Consider the following 13850-nt stretch of genomic DNA (forward strand, 5'->3'; position numbering starts at 1 on the left):
TTACAAGCCCACTGTGGTAGGAGTATGTTTAAAACTTTAAAGATCAGTATCAGAATAAGCTAGATTATGTTGTAAGTAAAAAATCCCCAAATCTCAGGGGCTTAAAATCACAGGTTTATCTTTATTCATGAAGAAGTTGACTCTATATTTGTGTTTGTACAATTGCAGAGGCAGAAAGAAGGCATTATGGGGAACCATGCACTGAATGTTAAGGTTCCACACAAATTTAATATGTCACTTCCACTCATGTCGTTCACCAAAATAAGGAGCAAATTCACACTTAATTCAGTAACTGGAGGGAAGTGCACTGTTACCGTTTGCACCAAAATATTTGACGAATGCCATTAATGACTCCTCATGACTCTCATTCCCAAACTTTGAAAATATATCTTTAGTTTTCATTGGAAAAACAAGAATAACCATCATACCTCTACCAAAGTAAAGCTGATATATCAAGATTAACTTTCTAAGATGTTTCATCTATATCTCGCTTACATTGTTTTAATTGTAGTAGAGCACTTAATGTGAGATCTGCCCTCTCAGCAAAACTTAAGTGTACAATACAGTATAGGCACAGTGTTGTATAGCAGATTTCTAGAGTTTTTTCTTCTTGCAGAACTGAAATTTTACACCCATTACACAGCAACTTCCCATAAGGAGTTGCTCATCTGTATCTCTGATTCTTTTAATGGATGGATGCAATTTCAGTGTATGAACTAAACAAATTTTTCTTCGCATGATGGATATTTAAGTTTTTTCTGCAGTGTGCTATGAAAGATAATGTTGCATGTACATTTTTACCTATCATTTCTATAGAGATTCCTAGAAATCAAATTGCTGAATCATAAAGGTTGCTCATTTTTATTGTAAATAGGCACAGAAAATTGCCTTCCAAAAGCTTGTCAAATTCGCTTGCCCATAAACAGTAAAATAGCCACATATTTCTATTTGTTTAAATTATTAAAATTTTATGCGGTTGTCATTTACTTTGGTGCTTTGAAAATTTGAAACAATGGTCTTAGTTGTGTTAAGGTTAAAAACCAGCTTTGTACCCTTTTTTGCTCTGCTAGAAAACCCAGGGTAAATAATAAATTCCACAAACAAAACAACTAAGTGAAATGTATCTTTTGGTAACACTGAAATCTGCAAATTTGAGACCTGCAAAAAACTAGATGTGGCCCAACTGATAAAATTAATGCCCAAAAAGAAGTGGCTGAAAATATACACATTAAAGTTTTTATTGACTAAAAATTAATGAAAGGATTTAACCCAGATGTAACTTGGATTGTGAAATTTTAACCCACAGAAAGTCTACATGGTTGAAATAATGGTACCAAGGAAACTTTCAATGGCAAGAGTAATAGTTTGTAAACACTGATATACCCTGAAGAAACAATCAGCAAATCAAATATTTGAAATTTCCAGAAAAGCAATTATCCTGATGAAAATTATTTTAATGACATCAATATGGAATAAACTAGAAACATATAAATGCTGCTATTAAAAAAACAAAACAAAAGTGAAATTGGCTTAATTTCATTGGGGGAATATGTGTTTTCAGTGAAAAGGCAGTACATAAATTTTGGTATAAATCTGATAGAAATGGTTGTATCCATAATCAACACTGCCCAGTTGTTTGGAATCAAAATGGAAAGGCAAATAGATATGAGGTATTTAAAATTTCTGACTCAAAACTTGGGAAAAGAAAACAGTGCTTACTGAGCTCCCTTACTAAACAAACATGCTCTACTCCCTGCAGCCTTCCGTGCCAGGAAGTGAGGGTCTTAGAGTTAGACATCATAGAGTGGACACAAAACTCAAGACATCAAAACTGGATTGCATTTATTCTATTTTCCCTCAACTTACTATTTGTTATGGACTGAATTATGTCCCTCCAAAATTCACATGTTGAGACACTTACCCCCGATGTGACTGTATTTGGAGTCAAGGGCTTTTAGGGAGGTAATAAAAGGGTAGGGCCCTAATCCAATAGGAGTGGTGTTATTATAAAAGAAAGAGACACCAGAAATTGATCTCTTTCTTGTTCTCTCTCTTGTTCTCTGCCTCATTCTTTGCACATGCCCAGTGGAAAAGCCATATGAGGATACCACAAGAACTCTGCCATCTACAATCCAGGAAGAGAAGCCTAACTAGAAGCCAACCCTGACAGTACCTTGATCTGGCACTTCCAGCCTCTAGAACAGTGAGGAAATAAATTTATGTGTTTAAGGCACCCTCTCTGTGATATTTTGTATGGCAGCTGTAGCAGACTAAACACCATCCTAAGATCTCTTCTTCCTTGCTAAAACTTACAGACATTTGCATTCTCTCTTCATAAATGGAAGTGTTCTATGTAATTGCTTCCTCTTTGATTTTAGTGCCATAGTTCATAGAACAAGCTCCGACTCCCAAATATTCTTGCTTAGCATTTTTCTATAATCTACGGCCCAAAAGTAAGCCTTTCCAAAGCACCTGGAAGAGTTAGGCATATTGAGATGTTACCACAAATCTGAACTACAAACACCCAATTACTCCAAGTTTCATAGGCAAATGAAAAAAATTAGAACTGCATGGCAAAGGTGAAAGCACAAACATGGGTGTAGTCTAAAAAGAAATGTAATGGAAACAAAAAATATGTATGGTAGTCTTGTTTGTAGGTATATCTAGGCAATATAAAAATCTATGATATAGAAAAACTTGCACAAGCCTCTTAGATAGTCTCATCCACCAGAGGGCAGACAGCAGAAGCAAGAAGAACTACAATCCTGCAGCCTGTGGAACAAAAACCACATTCATAGAAAGATGGAAAGGATGAAAAGGCAGACGGCTATGTAACAGATGAAGGAACAAGATAAAACCCCAAAAAACAACTAAATGAAGTGGAGGTAGGCAACCTTCCAGAAAAAGAATTCAGAATAATGATAGTGAAGATGATCCAGGACCTCGGAAAAAGAATGGAGGCAAAGACTGACAAGATGCAAGAAATGTTTAACACAAAGATCTAGAAGAATTAAAGAACAAACAAACAGAGATGAACAATACAATAATTGAAATGAAAAATACACTAGAAGGAATCAATAGCAGAATAACTGAGGCAGAAGAACAGATAAGGGACCTGGAAGACAGAATGGTAGAATTCACTGCCATGGAGCAGAATAAAGAAAAAAGAATGAAAATAAATGAAGACAGCCTAAGAGACCTCTGGGACAACATTAAATGCAACAACATTTGCATTATAGGGGCCCCAGAAGGAGAAGAGAGAGAGAAAGGACCCGAGAAAATATTTGAAGAGATTATAGTCGAAAACTTCCCTAACATGGGAAAGGAAATAGCCACCCAAGTCCAGGAAGCACAGAGAGTCCCATAAAGGATAAACCCAAGGAGAAACATGCTGAGACACATAGTAATCAAACTGTAATCAATCACACATAGTAATCAAATCAAAAATTAAAGACAAAGAAAAATTATTGAAAGCAGCAAGGGAAAAATGACAAATAACATACAAGGGAACTCCCATAAGGTTAACAGCTGATTTCTCAGCAGAAACTCTACAAGCCAGAAGGGAGTGGCATGATATACTTAAAGTGATGAACGGGAAGAACCTACAACCAAGATTACTCTACCCAGCAAGGATCTCATTCAGATTCGATGGAGAAAGTAAAACCTTTACAGACAAGCAAAAGCTAAGAGAACTCAGCACCACAAAACAAGCTCTACAGCAAATGCTAAAGGAACTTCTCTAAGTGGAAAACACAAGAGAAGAAAAGGACCTACAAAAACAAACCCAAAACGACTAAGAAAATGGTAATAGGAACATACATATCGATAATTACCTTAAACGTGAATGGATTAAACGCTCCAACCAAAAGACACAGGCTTGCTGAATGGATACAAAAACAAGACCCATATATATGCTGTCTTCAAGAGACCCACTTCAGACCTAGGGACACATACAGAATGAAAGTGAAGGGATGGAAAAAGATATTCCATGCAAATGGAAATCAAAAGAAAGCTGGAGTAGCAATACTCATATCCGATAAAATAGACTTTAAAAGAAAGAATGTTACAAGAGACAAGGAAGGACACTACGTAATGGTCAAGGGATCAATCCAAGAAGAAGATATAACAATTATAAATATATATGCACCCAACATAGGAGCACCTCAATACATAAGGCAATAGCTAACAGCTATAAAAGAGGAAATTGACAGTGACACAATAATAGTGGGGGACTTTAATACCTCACTTACACCAATGCACAGATCATCCAAAATGAAAATAAATAAGGAAACTGAAGCTTTAAATGACACAATAGACAATGACACAGATAGATTTAATTGATATTTATAGGGCATTCCATCCAAAAACAGCAGATTACACTTTCTTCTCAGGTGCGCATGGAACATTCTCCAGGATATATCACATCTTGGGTCACAAATCAAGCCTCAGTAAATTTAAGAAAATGGAAATCATATCAAGCATCTTTTCTGACCACAACGCTATGAGATCAGAAATCAATTACAGGGAAAAAAATGTAAAAAACACAAACACATGGAGGCTAAACAATACGTTACTAAATAATCAAGCTATCACTGAAGAAATCAAAGAGGAAATCAAAAAATACCTAGAGACAAATGATAATGAAAACACGATGATCCAAAACCTATGGGATGCAGCAAAAGCAGTTCTAAGAGGGAAGTTTATAGCTGTACAAGCCTACCTCAAGAAACAAGAAAAATCCCAAACAATCTAATGTTACACCTAAAGGAACTAGAGAAGGAAGAACAAACAAAACCCAAAGTTAGCAGAAGGAAACAAATCACAAAGATCAGAGCAGAAATAAATGAAAAAAAATATCTATGATACCATTTAGAACTTTAAAAAAAGATATTGTATCTCCTTTTATTATAGAAAAACTGATGAAAGCAAAGCATGATCCTAATGGAAAGATATCTGTTGTAATAAAGAAACAATTAAAATCAAAATTTTCCCAATATCAAAATTCTGAGGGGGAATGATTTCAATATATTTACAAATTGAGTCATTTCTTTCTTGAAGGATGAAGTAGAAATGAGTGAACTAAAAATATAAGTATGTTCACTTCTAAGCAAATATACAATTATTGAATTTTTGATGATTTACTCATCTATTATTTAGAACCCACATACTTTCCGGAAATTTCAAACTTTTTATTATAAAGAAAACATGTACCTTAGAATGATTTTTTAAGTTGGAATAATGAGAACTATATAAAATAGGTGTGTATGGGTTTGGGATTTTTTGCTAAGTGTAACTTTAAATATGGTTATTACCTTTGCTCACAAATTCTAACTCTGAGAATTCAGGCAAAACCAAATTGAGTTACATACTTCCCATCCTCTGATCAAAATATCAAACCTGCTTTGTAAGAGAATCAAAGTTTTCCAGCTCTAAATTCTAGGAGTAATGTGTTCCCTGGGTACTCATATGGATGACAAAGAACAGGGGAACAGACAAGGTCTTCAACCGCAGCTTATCAGCAAAGCTTAGAAGCATTCTTCGTCTGTCCACTTATTGAATCTGTCCTTAATAAAGCCAAGGGCTTAACATTAAAAATAGTGCAATGAAGGCATTTCTGCAGAAGTTTGAGCCAGTCAGGTAAGCGTTTTGACAACCAACCTAATAAAAATGATAAAGTTTATACTAATTTGAGGTGTAATGGATAGTAGAAAGGTAACTTGGGTTATCTTTCTTATGAGTCTTATCCTTTGCACGAAGAAAAACAACTTTAACTTTAAACTCCTTGTTATGAGCCAAGAACAGGAGAATTCTGGATTCCTGAAAGAGCAGTGCAAATATTTTACAATAGAGATTGAGAAGTCTAATGTGTATTCTGCACAATGTAAGTGCTACAGAGAAGAGAACCAGAATTTTCTGAATCAATTTAAGGTCATTTTAAAGTGTGCCCAACTGGGATCACATATTGTAGACAAATATCTCAATCATACACAAACTTCAGCGAGGCTCCCACAAAGGTTTTCTTCTACCTAGAAAACTGCACATTTTTTCTCCAAATTCTATATAACTTTTGCTGGAGCCATTATCCAATTAGATCCTCAAGATAGAAACATGACAAATATAACTTAATTTTCTAAATCCCCTCCCCCTGCATTCTCTAATTCTAATCAATATCTAAGCTCCACCAATTTTCTCTCTTAAGAATATATTTATGATATTTCTTCCTTCCCCCCCCCTCCCCACTCATACAGTCCTCCTTGGACCTTCAGTTATAGTTACTGTAGACCAACCATCCTGGCTTTTCACCTCACTTCTTTTCAAGCTATGCTTCCAACTTGCCATTAGAGACCTTTTTACAGCATAACTGTGGATCCGCACTCATGGAAAACCTTTTGATTATCTTCCCCAGCCATCAGGCAAATGTCTAAGGTGTGTGGGAGGGAGAGAGACACACACAGATTTTCTGAACATCTCACATACAGTCATTGCTGTGTGGTTAGAGTACCACACAAGTTGAGATAAATGAAACATAGCTAGTCTAATGACTGCTTTGGTACAAAAGATTAGAAACTTTCAATAGGTGATCAGGTGAGGAAGGAGAAACTCAAGACTGAAGGAGGGCAATATGATGGGGAAAGTGGGGTTGGACTTCGGCGTGGTAACAGAGAGAAGGTTTGGGAACAAAAGCCATTGTGGGTAATACTTATCAGTAATGTAAAGGGAACTAAACAGATTCTACAAGTGGGGAGGAATTTTCAATATGATAGACTCTGGATCTCGAGGAAGATTCGAAATAAAGCTGATGCTCTATCAGCTCTAGTGCCAAGGCTCCATCCGAAGCCCTAGTTTTTTATTTGCAGTTTTGTGCTTTTTCTACTTAAAAACAGCTCATAAAATTACACAAGCTTCTGGCCCTGAAAAACCTTGATTAAAAATAGCATTAAACCAGGAAAATAGGAAATATTTTCAGGCAGGAAAATGTTGAGGCCCTCATTTCCATACGTTTGCCAGTTTCCATGGAGTGGCTGTAATTTGACCATCATAGTTTTCTGTTCACGTCTCGAGGTGAATAGTACAGGGAAAATTCCTGATTTAATGGTTTATGATCTAAAAATTTCTTTGAGGACAGCTGGAGCGAAACATAATAGGGAGAATCTGAACATCTGTAGTCTATGGGCTTCTGTTCAACTATATAGAATATCATATATATATATATATATATGTTCCTACATGTATTCCTAGATATGTATATATATTTATTAAAAATCTCTTAAAAATTATTCAACCTCTTGTCAATTTCCACTTAAATTCTATAAAAGGTGGAGTGAGGAAATCCCCCTCCCAGAGACTTCTTAATTAGAAAGTAAGTAACAGTAACTATAATAACCTGTCAATAACTATCAATTATTGAACACCTATTCTGTGCTTTTCTTTATAAATGTGAAAGATAAATGTTATTTTATCTTAAAAATGTCTAAATCCATCAAAGAAATTAATCTGCCACAGGCCAGTAAGAGCCTGTGCAGGTTAAAACCCATTTTGCATTGATTGTAAACCTAATCTTTTTAGTAATCCACTGGACCACTCAGTTTGAAGACAAGTCAGTTGCAGCACACTGGCAACAAAGGAATCCAGGGTCCTGATTTTGAGTGTACTCCTGTTTCCTCTCCAAGGAGGAATTGGCAGACTGAGAACTACGTTACCTACAGAAGTTGGATGCCATCATTTACAATGAAGTTTCCCTCCCTGAATGGGACTTCCTTCCCATTTCTTTATTTTGTGTTTTTATGGCCTGATCATAACAAAAGTAGATGTTCTGTGTTTTCATAATGAGACTGGACTGTTCGTGGGTAAAGAGATAACAGTTTTCCAGTGGCTAAAAGCTGGACAGTTGATGTCAGAGAAGAGTTGGATTTTAATACTCGTATTATTGTTTGCTAACACTATATAACTCTGGGCAATTTCTAAGCCTCATTTTCACCATCTGTTAAATGAGAATAATCATATTATACACACATAATATTGTTATAACAATCAGCTGTGACAATGCATATTAAATGCTTAGAATTTCCTTTTCTTCCTTATCTTCTCCTTGCTGACTTTCGGGGAGATTTTTCAGTCACAGGGCATTATACTGAGTAACAGATTCCTAATGTATCACTGAGGCTGATTTAGAGTTGAAAAATTCCCCTAGGGTGACAGAAGGAGAGGTAGGTGCTTCTTAAAGGGCCAAGTAATTCCGCTGATCTCCAGTCATTCTGAGAATTAAAGTACTTATTTTTCAATATTTATAAATGAGATCAAATAATAAAGTACATTAGTTAAATAGACACATGGAAAATGGATAAAGTGGTAAGATTTCAAAGGCAAACAGCACACACCCAAGGGCTAAACGCTACACAGAGGAGCAAACAGTGCTCTCAGAGTTACAGGTACCCTAACCAACTCAGGTATTCTCTGAAGATGCATCCTCAGCCTGGGGGGCACCGCATGAGGTCTCTCTTTGAAGACCCTGAAGAAACACCAGGTAGAGAGCCAGAGTCCAAAACAACCCAAAGGTTCAAGCCTTTTCGTGTAGCAGTAAAGTCCCTACTGGAAGGCAGTACATTCCTAACAAATTTAAGAAGACTCAGCTGAGCTCTGCTGGGGGCATATCTTGAATAGTCCAAGAAACAGCTTCAGCATTTAGCCATATAACTTTCTGGATTCTTGGCGGCATATCCAAACAGTCCTTACTGCTCTATTTTAATCCTCCAAAGAATTGTACCTGGACCAACATCAAAGAGTCACATAATAAGCTTCAACGTATTTTTCTCTTAAAATTTGAACTGAAAAAAGGGAGGATGCAGAACTACGTGGGAAGTAGGATTTACTTGTATTATGTAGGATGTAATATTATACATGTACACAATTGAATATCTCTCTGAATAATACTGGGTAGATTTTATTTTCTAATCTATTAAAAATATTTAACACAAGGAATTTATGGTCATTATAATCAGAAAATAATAGCATTATTCTATCACTACTATTATATACACATGTAGAGTGTTGACATTTATCCAAATAATTTTCTTGGCTTTTTTCAACTTGCATCACTATGTGAAACAAAGGGCACTTAAAATTCCATTTTAAAACTCAAATTAATAATGTCTGATGTTTTATTGCTCTTACTTACTTTTAAAAATGTACAGTAGACCTCAGACTTCCTGGGTGGCACAGTGGTTAGGAGTCCTCCTGCCAATGCAGGGAACACAGGTTCAAGCCCTGGTCCAAGAGGATCCCACATGCCACGGAGCAACTAAGACCCGTGTGCTCCAACTACTAAGCCTGTACTCTAGAGCCCGCGAGCCACAACTACTGAAGCCCGCGTGCCTAGAGCCCATGCTCCACAACAAGAGATGTCACCACCAGGTGAAGCCTGCCCGCAGCAATGAAGACCCAACACAGCCAAAAATTAATTAATTAATTTTAAAAAAATTTACAGTAGACCTATAAAGCACACATATGCCTTAATAGGCATCTATTATTTCTTCTGATATGAAATAGCACTTTAATCAGAAATGTCTTCTCTTTAAACTAAGGGTATAAATCTTGCCAGAATTTTATCCTGTTGTCATATAAAGCCATCAAATGCAATGTTTGATGAATACTAATAGCAATATCCTAGTTGGAATTGATAAAAACGTGAAACTTATTTCATAAAGATGAGCTAAATGGTACTAATGCATTCTCCAACATGTTTTCACTCTATGACTTTTGAGATATTTGATGGCCAGGTAACAGAAGAAGTGGTCTTCATGCTAAAGAGTAACTGCCCAATTGAAGACATAAAAATTCAGCCACAGGCTAAAGAACAATGAATTTACAAACCCCTTCTACTTAGTTCAGATGCGTATACATGTTTTTTATTGTGGGTAGTGCAACAAGATTAATTTAACTTAATACAGAATTCTACTGTCTTAATAAAAGGAAGTTTCTACGTTAATTTTTCCCCCCAAGACAGTGTGAAAATTATGCCTTCTTATGAACCTAAGAAGAAGCATATACTGAATTCACCCAAACCCCCTAGAGTACATCCTCATATTTTTGATTATAAACAAAATACAGCAGATCCTTTGTGGACTGAAGTATCTAAGATTATAATGAGGAAAGCACTATGGTACCTGCCATAGCAGGACAGGGCCCATTCTCAACTCCAGGTTACCCAGTATGAACAGCCAATTGAACTGGGGTAAAAAAAAAAAAAAAAAAAAACAATTTGAAACCATTTGCCTAAGTTGAATTTGAAACCATTTGCCTAAGTTGAATTTAGTTCTCTGGTTTTCATATAATCAATCTCATATCAGAAGAAGGGGTTAATGACCATCTATGTCTGCTACCGACCTTAAGAATTTCTTATATTTAAGCTAACAAACACTGTATAATTGATTTTGCCAATGTGTACAGTACAAAAATATATTCCTCCCTTTCAGAATAAAGTGAAAAATATATGTAACCATTTTTGTTAATTTAAGGATTTTCTAGTACTTTTATCAGACCATGTAGTAAAGTTGAACGGTAAATGAATAATTTATATGCCAACGTGGTATTTTGTATTGAAATTCTTTAATTTGACATCTTCATGACTAGAAAAATAGTTTTATAATATTTCTATACATGTAGTTTTATGGGTTTTCTGTAAATTTTCCTCTAACTGATTAATGGAAACTCAAGGGCAATCTACTCGTACATAATAACGAGTGCTGGTTTCATTCATGGTTAAATGTTCATGTTTGATATTTCAGATCTCAGGACAGAAAGATCTCAAGACCTATATTTCCTTTTAGTGTTAGCACAATCTGAGGTTTTTAGGAGAGCTGTCAATCTCTTCTTAATACGTTCAAGTCCTTTGGAGGAAAGCCCACGCCAAAGGGAAAAACCACAGGGGAAAATTTCTGGAGCTGATTATAGAGAAGGCTGCAAAGGTAAATTTCCAAAGGGATCTGATTAACATTGCTCTATCAAAGAAGAACAGGAGAATAAGCCATTAATTTGATGACCTTTTTTTCTTCTATCTGGGTTTTCATAAGTTGGACTTCCTTCCAGGCTAATTAACCACTAAACATTTTACAAGCAATCCATGTGCGGAAGCAGTAAAATATGAATTGCACTTATGAAGTAATTGACAAAGAGTATATTGGGCACTTTAAGTAATGATGGTGTGCATCCTAATACCAGAAGAAAGGCTTAGGTACTGCCATTTGACAGGTCATTAGTTAATCTCAGACCTCAGCATCAGATAATGAAGACTCAAGGCTAAAATGAACTCACACATACTAGTTGAGGGTATCCGAATGCAAAGAGCTTCTGAGAAAACACTTAGTTTTCTTGCCTTAGCGTTATATCAAGATATCCCTGGTGTTATCTCAGATGAATTCTCTAGTTATTTTATTTTCTTCTGACAGTGAAGTCAGAGACGACAAGCCAAGGCAGTCCTCAAAGAAATTCAATTACTGAAATGTCTGACAGCTTGCTTTGCTTCTTACTAAAGTTTCCCAAGTTCCTTGCAGCCTGGATAATATAATAGTTTGCTTTGCAAGACATGCATTATATTTTATAAATAAAATTTAAAATACTATCAAAAGAAAGATAAAATTTTCAGAGACAAAAATTTTGGCTAAAAAAAGGCAAAGTAATGATAATAGATTTGGAAGTAGTCACTTTTTTTTTTTTTGAGAGCCTACTAGCTTTTTAGTATTGTTCATGGCAGTTGGTAGATAGAGTATGAAATTTTGTCTTTAACACCGAAACCTATCAAACATTTATGGCTATGAAATCTGAAGTCACTAAAATAGTTTGAATTCAACTGGTGCATTCCTGAATTTTAAAATGTTTTATTTCTGAATAACAATATCCCCATGTGTTGAATAACTGCAGTGAATGCCCATCAGAGTGAGTTTAATTCTCAAAGAAATACTAGGGGGAAGGAACAACATTGTATCTCTATTCCAGGGCCATCCCACCCAGGCCTAACTTCAGGGGAATGGGCAGTAGAGAATTCTGTTAAGGAATAGTGTTCTTTCTGTAGCCTGCCTTCAAGTATAAGAGAACAATTTGCACTGACTGCCAAGTTAGTCATTTCCCTTTTCTGCTCTCTCCGAGGCTTTCAACATTTTTAGGAAAAAAAAAAATTGAATTATGTGTACAGGACAATTTCTTTTCTGAGTTGTTAGCACTTAAAGATTTTTATCCTCCCACCCCAAAGATGGGCCTTTCTAAAACTAGAGGCTGGCAGAAATGTGACCTGTCTGGCATTTACAGATCATCTGGTCCCAGTGTCTTCATTGACAATATGAGGAACTCAAAGTTAAATAAATTCCTTAGGTCAAGTTTTTGTTTGTTAGAAAAAAATGCATTTGGGTTCTACACTGATTCATACCTTCAAACACCAGATGTAGCTTTTATCATATATATAAAACCTACTCCCATACATCAGTTTTCAAATACCTACTGTTCTTTGAACAAATTTTAAAATCAAAATAGATAATGTGTTTCTTCATTTTATTTGATGCATATTTTCTAGAGAATATGTTATGCAATGTACTTTCAGTTATATTGCATAACAAAAAATCTAATTTTTCCTGGTAATATTATACCAACATGCACTCTTTCATCAATTTCTAGTACTTGGCTCCAAGCAGAGTTAACAATAATAGATAAATAGTTACTTGAAATACTGTAACGCCCTTTCCACAAAGTGAGTCAGAAACCATTGAATGTGACAGAAGCTTCTGACTTCCCATGACTTCTGCCCAGTTCACCCCTTTTATCACTGTTCTCCCTGAAAAAAACCTCATTGGTGTTTAAAAATCCCAGCTATCTGCTTATACTGTGATGGACATTGTGTGTGGGGAAACACAGCTTAGCATATGCAAAGACAGCCTGGAAGTGAGCATTACAACTGCTTTGTAGAGCGATGCGTTTTCTTAGTAAACTGTCTTCCACTTTTGTAGACGACTGTGTCCTACCTTCTCTTTTCTCCTCCAACTGCCTAAACATTGTCACCCTTTCTCATTCTCAGGTGATGACCTTGACCCTTTCACTAAGAAAAAAGAAACGATAAGAACAGAAACATCTGTATCCTCCCAGGACACGCAGGTACTAACCTACATGCAACTGGACGTTGACGCTTTGCTTTGTTCTTCTGTCACATACGTGACACAGCTGACACCATCTCCTTTCCCCTCTGCAAAGCCCTGTCTCTGTTGTTGTCTACACCTCCTGCAACGTAAACTTTCCACTGCCCTGTGACTGATTCCCATACTATGCGTAAATACAGTGTATACCTAAGGGGGAAGGTGTGTGGTATCTGCCATCTTTAAAATAAGAACTGCAGCCTTCTGTCTCAGATTTGCATGCTGGCCAGACACTGCCCTCTTCTGCTTGTCCTCGTCAGAGTAAGTCTTCTCGAGAGTCTCTGAACTCACCGGCTCTACTTTCTCTCCTCCAATTCTCCCTTAAAGTCACTCCCATCAGTTTTATCCTCAGCATTTCTTGGAGTCACTCTTAAAAGCTAGCGCTGACATATAATTTTCCCAAACCAATGGTCATCTCTATCGTCACGTTACTCAACTCTTAGCATTACTTGATACAACTGATCACTTCCGGCCTCTTGAAACACATTTCTCACCCATATTCCAGGATTTTACTCACCCTCCCTTTTCCCCTTGGTTCTCCTTCCATTGCACTGGAAGCTTCATACCCATTTCCTTTTTGTGTTGTCTTAATCTTCCTGACTTTCCTTAAGTTCTGTTTTCCCTCACCCTACACTTAGTCCACGGGTATGTTCATCCCACTCTGTAACTTTAAAT

The 13850-nt window shown here is 36.2% G+C and overlaps 1 long non-coding RNA gene across 1 annotated transcript in view; it reads left to right on the top strand.

Moving 5' to 3' along the window:
- Positions 1–13138, top strand: part of LOC113628962 (uncharacterized) — a 43143-nt gene extending 30005 nt beyond the window's left edge. The window contains exons 3-4 of the long non-coding RNA XR_003436303.1: positions 10785–10964; positions 13061–13138. This is a non-coding gene — a long non-coding RNA (uncharacterized LOC113628962). The remainder of the gene's footprint in view (positions 1–10784; positions 10965–13060) is intronic.
- The last annotated feature ends 712 nt before the right edge of the window (positions 13139–13850 follow it).

The sequence above is a fragment of the Aethalodelphis obliquidens genome, unplaced genomic scaffold, assembly GCF_003676395.1.
Source record: "Aethalodelphis obliquidens isolate GAN/ISIS:26980383/991018 unplaced genomic scaffold, ASM367639v1 scaffold25, whole genome shotgun sequence".
Taxonomy (NCBI): domain Eukaryota; kingdom Metazoa; phylum Chordata; class Mammalia; order Artiodactyla; family Delphinidae; genus Aethalodelphis; species Aethalodelphis obliquidens.